General features: G+C 30.6%; 1 pseudogene; it reads right to left on the reverse strand.

The window, feature by feature from the left end:
- Positions 1-1,244: 1,244 nt before the first annotated feature.
- LOC109337336 lies at positions 1,245-3,935 on the reverse strand (annotated as a pseudogene).
- Positions 3,936-8,121: the final 4,186 nt, after the last annotated feature.

Raw genomic sequence — 8,121 nt, forward strand, 5'->3', positions numbered from 1 at the left:
AGAATTCCTTGTGTAATTAATTGATAGAGCCTGTGTGATTAACTATCAAGATCATTGAATATCAAGAATATTGTGTAAAGAATTTGAGTAATGCTTGGACGTTACACTTTCTACTAACGTTAAAGAATGATTGAAAGTTATACTTTTATTCAGTTGATAATATTTTATTTTTATTATATTATTTATTCACCCAAAATGTAGTATTGCATATCTTATTTAGTAATATGACTTATTTAGTAATAAATGAGTTTGTTGGCTGATTTTTTTTAATATTTGGAATTATGTTATGATAAAAGTAGATCTTTTAAATAAGTGTAAGAAATGGAGATATCTATTTTAGTAAAAACATCAGTTCCTCCCACTAATATTAAAGATAGTAGAAACTTTAGTTTTTTATGTTATTGTCAAGAATATCCCTTCATCATATGAATAATGAATCATCCCTTTCAAGTACATGATTGTTCCTTCCAATAAGTACTACAACGTGATATTTTATTTAAAATAGTAAAATTAATATTGTTATTTCTATTCTTTCATTTTTTGGTACAATATTTTTCCATATTTTGATTGGAAACCTAATAATTAAAATAAGAAACAAAGTCGAAGAGGTAAGTAATGTATTGTTTATGTATAAATCTTTAAATTGACAATGTATAAATATTACACTAAAAAAATAAATATACATTGTTATTATTCATCATTCAAATTCAATATCTTTTAAATATAAGTAAAGTGAAGGTTGTTTTTGTATAAATCTCTACTGCGAACGAGGTGCATATACTCTTAAACAAACCCCAAAAAGGTGCTAGGAGGTCTATGCCAACTTTAGTCCCGAATTGCTTGAGAATTTATTCTCAGCTCACATTATTTGCAATGCTAACTAATCACCACTCGCATACCAAAATATCCTGCTTTTCAATATGGAAGAGCAGTAATATTGGAGAGGAGAGTAAAACAAGGTTTAAATCCAAAAATATCATGTTTTTCTGCTATTATTAAGCTGGGATATCATTTGAAGAAGTTGAAAATTCATGGTAGTTAAAGATGGAAGGATGAATTGATATAGTTGCAAGCATGTTGCTCATAATGTTTGTTGCAGCCACAAAAGAAACAACTACCTTCTGATGGATTGCAGTTCAGAACTAAGGAAGGTTTCAAAGGCAAATTGCTAGAGAATTTCGAATTCAACTGAGAATGAAGGCCCTCAGTTTTATGAGACAATTTTGTAAATCTTCTAAAATATAAAATAAACCAACTAACTTTAAAAGCATGACAAACATTTTAAAGAAACTCCAATTCAAAATACATGACATGGATTAAGTTCTTCAAGCAAATCAAAGCCCTCTAATTAAGGTTAAAACTTCCAACATTGACACCTAAAAGTTTGGCAGCACATACAGAAGAAAACAAAATTACATGTCAATATCATCATCAACATCATGATCATCATCGTAATCCTCATCTTCCATGTCACCACCTTCACCATCGATGAAATAACCTGTTGCATTACTTGCACCATCTTCATCATCATCATAAAGCCCATCGCCAAGTTTATTACCGTCACCAAAAACATCCTTCCCAGCTTGATATTTAATGGCATCATTTCCAATTGGAGCATACGAGTACAATCTGTCTAATGCTAACTCTTCTTCATCATAAAAAACATCATCTTTCTCCGTAATCCATTCATCATCGGAAGAAAGATCATCCATGGTATACTCAACAGCTTTTCTAGCTTGATTCCTCTTAGCCAATTTTGAATTAGCCATTACAAAGATTACATCTCTCGCTTTCTTCTATTTCAAACTATTTCTTCTCTTTCCATGGAGCTAGGGAAATAAAAAGGCAATAAATATATGACGAGATAGGCAATAAAAGTGAAATACTATTCTTATTTCATAAATTACAAAATATACCTTATCAAATGGACTCCAGTTACAGACACAGCCGGAAGAGCAGCATGCCAAGCTCAGAATCCGTACAGCAAAGTTTTGAATTTGTTGACATTCAAAACCATAAGAGTCCCACCATTCTGATGGGTTTTTTGTTCCAAGTGCAGCCTTTGCGAATTCACTACCAAAAAAATTTCTTGCATGCTTGAAATCTTCAAGCTGAAGGTCAATCTTAGATGCTTCAGCTTTATCGGGCACCATTCTTGCTAAACAGCCATACAGCCCCAATTTAACATCAACATCAACTGTGAACTTAGGACTATAGTGAAATTTCGGGTTAAGGTAGTAAGCTGTAGCATGTAAAGGCCTAAAAAGTTCATTATCCCATCTTCCATCTATGATATCCAACAGCGGCATATAACTAAAAATTGAAGAAAAAGAAAAGCAGACAAATCAGAATTAGTTTGCAAACATAGTTTACCGTGCAAATTAAATTGGTATTGATAGTGAATTAGAAAACCGTAAAAGCTTACAGTCTCTTAACACGCTTGAAAGCCTTTTGTATCTTATCTTTCGCTTGGTTCATTTCCTCATAAATGAAACCCATAGCCGGTTTCTCATCCGAAGTCACCAAACAAAGCACTTTGATAAGAGGATTAGCAGCTTTCAAGCAAACCCCAACATTTTCCCAAAACTTACCATCCATAACCAAATTCACAGCATTTTTTCCACTTGTAGTCCCTGCAAAATAGCTTGCTTTCCATTTCTCAGACGTAAACATTGTCATCAATGCTTTTTTGTTATCTCTAAGGCAACCCAAAGTTAAATAAGATGTCGCAGATTTATTTACAGTCGGCTTAACCAAATCTTTTCCTTTAGTGAAGTGATGCAACAATGCAATGGTAAAATTCCTTGAATAAACATAACTTGAAATCAACTTTCCATTTGAAATAGTTTCCTTATGCACTTCCAACTTCTCCTCAAAATCCTCCAACATCAAACCAATGCAATGTGCCACGCATGGCGTCCACCAAAGCCTCTTCCTCTTCTCCATCAACAATTTCCCAACAAGTTTATAATTCTCCAAATCATTAGTAACAACTTGAACGACATTCTCTTCTCCAATTTCCTCAACAACCTCATCCACCATCTTAAAAACCCTATCCACATTTTTACATATCTCAGTTGCATCAACAGATTTAACAAAAACAATACCTTTCGCGCCGCAACTCACGAAAAAACCGCAGATAGTCTTCTCAGTCCACCTATTAGTCCTGCAATCGATCAAAATCGAACAACCCTGTTTCTTCCACCAAATTTTATGCTCCTCAATTGTTCCCTTTATCTCAGCAACTCTTTCCTTCAAAAGATTCCCTCCAAGTTCTTCGGGTGTTGGTAACATCAACCCAGGACCATGTTCTGCAATCGCTTCAATCATTCTCTGAAACTCGTCACTCTTTATAGCCTCCAAGGGTATGCCACTTTCGAAGAAAAACCTCGCGATTTGAAGATCTGCTTCTTCGGTATTTCCATTGGTGGTGGAAACAGCGCTCATTGTTACTCTTTTTGCAACGGTTACAGTAGCGTCGATTTCTTCACCCTTTCTTTTTCCAGTAACAAGCGCCATTTCAGTGAGAGAGGAAAATGTGAAAGAATTGGAACATAGAAAGGGTTTAAATAAAGTTCTTGAGTTCTAGGATAACAAGGTTGTAGTGTTAGGGTTTTGGGTTTGGGTTTGAAAACGGTGCGTTTTATTCAGTGACTGAAACATTTTTTTGTGTTCTTGGTGAATCGTTAGAATCGGACGAGTCAATCGAGTTTACGAGGTGTGAGATTCGACACTACGAATCAGCGATTCAACCGAGTTGGAATTTTTTTGTTAATGTTGAATCGTGCGATTATGTGATACAAGGATTCTGAAGAAAATAGGGAGAAGAGCGAGGATACCCATGAAGCAGGAATTGAAGTTACAATCGTAATTAGTAAGTGATTTCTATACTATTTTCCCGCGAAAATTATTTTGCTTGAGGAAAACGTGTTATAGAATCTTGTAGATTTTTTTGTCATCATTATTAAATTACATAACCAAGTTTTAAATATTATAAATTGATACTCAAATGTTATAACTGTATTTTATATTACATCCCATTATAAGTTTATAACTATATTTATTTATACTAGCATGTTGATAGACACTCCAATGTCTGTTAACCCGCTTTCCTATTATTTGTAACGTATAGTTTACCTGTTATAAATATTGTATATATTAAATTATATTAAATATTGTAATTTACATTTAAATGTATTTGATTGAGGTAATTGCTCAATCTTATATTTTAAAAGTTGAACATTCAAATAATTGAATTACTCGCAATTATCTTTACAGGTGAAGTAGGGGTATCAACATCTTAAAATGTGCAATAAACTTGAACTCGATTACATAAAAAAGATGAATTTGTGCATGAAAAAATTTTAAACTTGAAACATTTAATCACTATTTTCTTATCAAAAGTATACATTCACTTGTAAAATTATGCCTAGCCTACATATTCCTTTATCAAAACTTTTGCTATTAACTCACTTTGACAATAGAATATGATCCTCCAATGTTAAGTTTTAATGTCATTACTATCTACATCTTATTTAATGTTATATTTTTTCATAACATGATCTTTTCCTCATGACTCATATTCCAAATAAGTTATGTACCAACAAAAATATTCCAAATAAATTTAATTATCAATTATCTTTCAAAATTATATATACCTAGCGTGTTGTAGTGTCTGTCAACCCGCTTTCCTATTGTTTGTGATGTGTACTCTACATGTTATAAATATTAAATATAATATTTTGTGTTAAATAATATAATTTGCAGTTAAGTTTATTCGATTGATGCAGTTATCAATTTTTTACAAATTGAATGTTTAAATAATTGAGTGACTCACAATTACTTTTGTAAGTGAAATGTATGATTATGGTGTAATTATTGAAATAAATTTATCATTTTTAGAACTTATATGCAAGGTCATCAAGAAATTTTTGTCAACTGTGTTCTTATTTTTGTAATAAGAATTGCACAAATTAATACATATGATAAATCAAGTAATGATTTTTCTTTGATAAGATGAAATTGAGAAACAAATATATTTTTAGAGTGTTGTTATTGATATTTAAAAAATATAATTTGAAATTTCTGTTGATCCTTTTTCCTATTGCTTGAAATGTATAGTTTACATGCTAAACATGTTAAATATGATAGTTTGTGTATAGTAATTTATAGTTGAATATATTTAATTTAGGTAAATGATCAATCTTACTTTTTAAAAAATTGTACATTCAAATAATTAAATCAATTGTAATTAGTGTTGTAGATGAAGTGTATAATTAGGTCATAATCATTCAATTAAAATTATATGTTTAGAAACTAACATGTAAGATCATCGTGAAATGCATTCTTATTTTTTTAGTAATGATTGCATAAATAAGTAGATATCATAAAACGACTAATAATTTTTCTTTGGAGGATAAAACTGAAAAATAATCATATTTCAATAGTGAAAAATAATGAATATTTTATTCCAAAAATTTAGTGGCTAACTTAATTATTATTGAATGCATAATATATTAAAGGGATATGTATTCAATCATGTTGCTATTCATATGGGTGTTAGACTTGGTGAAGGTTTCTTATTGGGTTTGATTCTGTTGAAAAAGTCAAATTTTATTTTGTATTGATTTGTATGTTTCATTATTTTCATGCATGTGTTTTATGAAAATTTTACTTTCACATGGTCACTTATACAAAGTTCAACTATAAACCAAAGAGTTTTAGTACACATATGATGAGTACATTATAATATGGTGTAAACTTGATATATCTAGTATCTAATAGATCAGTGGTGTTCTATACCATGAACACATGTTGAATGGAATTTTCAATATATTTGAATTGTGAAGTTATCTTAATGGACACAAAGATTTGGTGCCCTTTTTCCTTTGATAATAATGTCTTTTATTGTGCTTTAACATCAACAAAACAGAAAATCAAGAAAGTACTTGTAGTTGATAACAAATTCTATTGCAGTGTCACTTCCACTTAGTTTGCAAAACATAAAATCAAATAGTCTTTGATTTCTATACACATTTACTAATATGTATCTATGATTATAGTTGAAACAAATAACAATTAGGATATGTACAATTGAAACAAATAACAATTATTTGATTACCGCTTTCAATTAGATATCTCCTCCTTTCTTTTAGAGAAAAGAAATGAGGAGATATAACAATCAAAATATCGAATAGGACAGAAAAGGCTAGAGAAGAACTCTAAGGGCTAAATGATTTCACAAAAATTATCCCTACCCATCCTTCATATTCTTGACAAATTCTGTAGAATCTAAGCCAACATTCCCTCCCCAAACTGTTATTAGGAGGCTTAGGGTACATGTCGAGATAAAAGGCTTAGGTTTAGGCACTTCTTGCTTTAAATGACTTAGATTCTGCAGTATTCTATAGTTTACCAATATTGAAATTTTGGTTTTACCTATTTGTATGTCCATGTTTTATGTAGCGCAAACACATTACGAAACTAACAATTATTTTATGTTATGATGTTTGTTTCAACAATTATAAAACTAAAAAGTATAAAGTACATTAAATTTCAGCAAATATAAAAATTTAAGGATATGTTAAAGAAAACTTGACAATAACCTTCTCAATAAGATGTAAAGCATAAACACAAACCCTCTTAGTATAACTTTGGCATTTCACCGAACATAACCGTATAAATTTAAGGATATGTTAAAAAAGGTTGACAATAACCTTCTTAAAAATGTAAACCATAAACACAAACCCTCTTAGTGTCACTTTGGCATTTTTGAACAAAATGTAAGAGAAAAGGAAAATATGATAAGAGTATGTGTAAGAACAGGATTGCAACTAAGAGAGGGAGTGAATTAGTTAACTTAAAATTATAGTAACTTTTTCTGCAAAATGTAAGAGTTAATGTGCAGCGGATAATATTGCAGAAAATAAACAAGTATAAATTAAAGAGGAAATGGAAAGGAGACTACACAAGTATTTTATACTGGTTCACCTTCTTGTCCACCGAAGGCTACGTCTAGTACTCTTGCAACACAAGAGATTTTCCACTAAATATTATGAGTAGTAATTACAAAGTCTCACCCCGAGATCTCTAAGTACCTTACCCACTCACTAATATTTATACCCTTGGAAAACACTTTTCCAAGTTACTATATCCCCTTTCTATTCACACCCTGTGAAAGAAAGTTTATTACAATGAATGAAGAATTTCAATAATGGCTTTGGATTGCCTTTACAAGTATGAAATATTATAACACTTGCAATCCAACCAACTCTCTATTTATACTTAGTAATAATGCTCAATAGATTTGTAAAACTTTGAATCAATTACTTCAAGTAACTCAGAAAATTCTCCTTTTGAAAGTTACATGTGAGAGAATTTTTCAGAGTAGTATGAGAGTTATATAAAAGTTGTGTATATATGTTGTGAGAGTTAGAGTCTTTATATAGACTTTCAAAATACCCATGGTGCCTTTCTGAAAGTGTAGGAGTTGTTTGAAGTGAAGAAATTTCATTTGGAGTGAAAACATTTCGTTTTGAAATCTGAAATCTCATGCAACAGTCTTCAGTAATCAATTACTTACATTGGATAATCTATTACCCAAACATATTGTCCAATAATTATTTAAAAACGAATTAGAGTAATCGATTACACCATTTGGGTAATCGGTTACTCAACCTCTATTTATACTTAGTAATAATGCTCAATAGATTTGTAAAACTTTGAATCAATTACTTCAAGTAACTCAGAAAATTCTCCTTTTGAAAGTTACATGTGAGAGAATTTTTCAGAGTAGTATGAGAGTTATATAAAAGTTGTGTATATATGTTGTGAGAGTTAGAGTCTTTATATAGACTTTCAAAATACCCATGGTGCCTTTCTGAAAGTGTAGGAGTTGTTTGAAGTGAAGAAATTTCATTTGGAGTGAAAACATTTCGTTTTGAAATCTGAAATCTCATGCAACAGTCTTCAGTAATCAATTACTTACATTGGATAATCTATTACCCAAACATATTGTCCAATAATTATTTAAAAACGAATTAGAGTAATCGATTACACCATTTGGGTAATCGGTTACTCAACTTTTGTAAAACTGGTAATCTGTTACTCAAAGGCAGTAAT

Source organism: Lupinus angustifolius, unplaced genomic scaffold (assembly GCF_001865875.1).
Source record: "Lupinus angustifolius cultivar Tanjil unplaced genomic scaffold, LupAngTanjil_v1.0 Scaffold_5_127, whole genome shotgun sequence".
Taxonomy (NCBI): domain Eukaryota; kingdom Viridiplantae; phylum Streptophyta; class Magnoliopsida; order Fabales; family Fabaceae; genus Lupinus; species Lupinus angustifolius.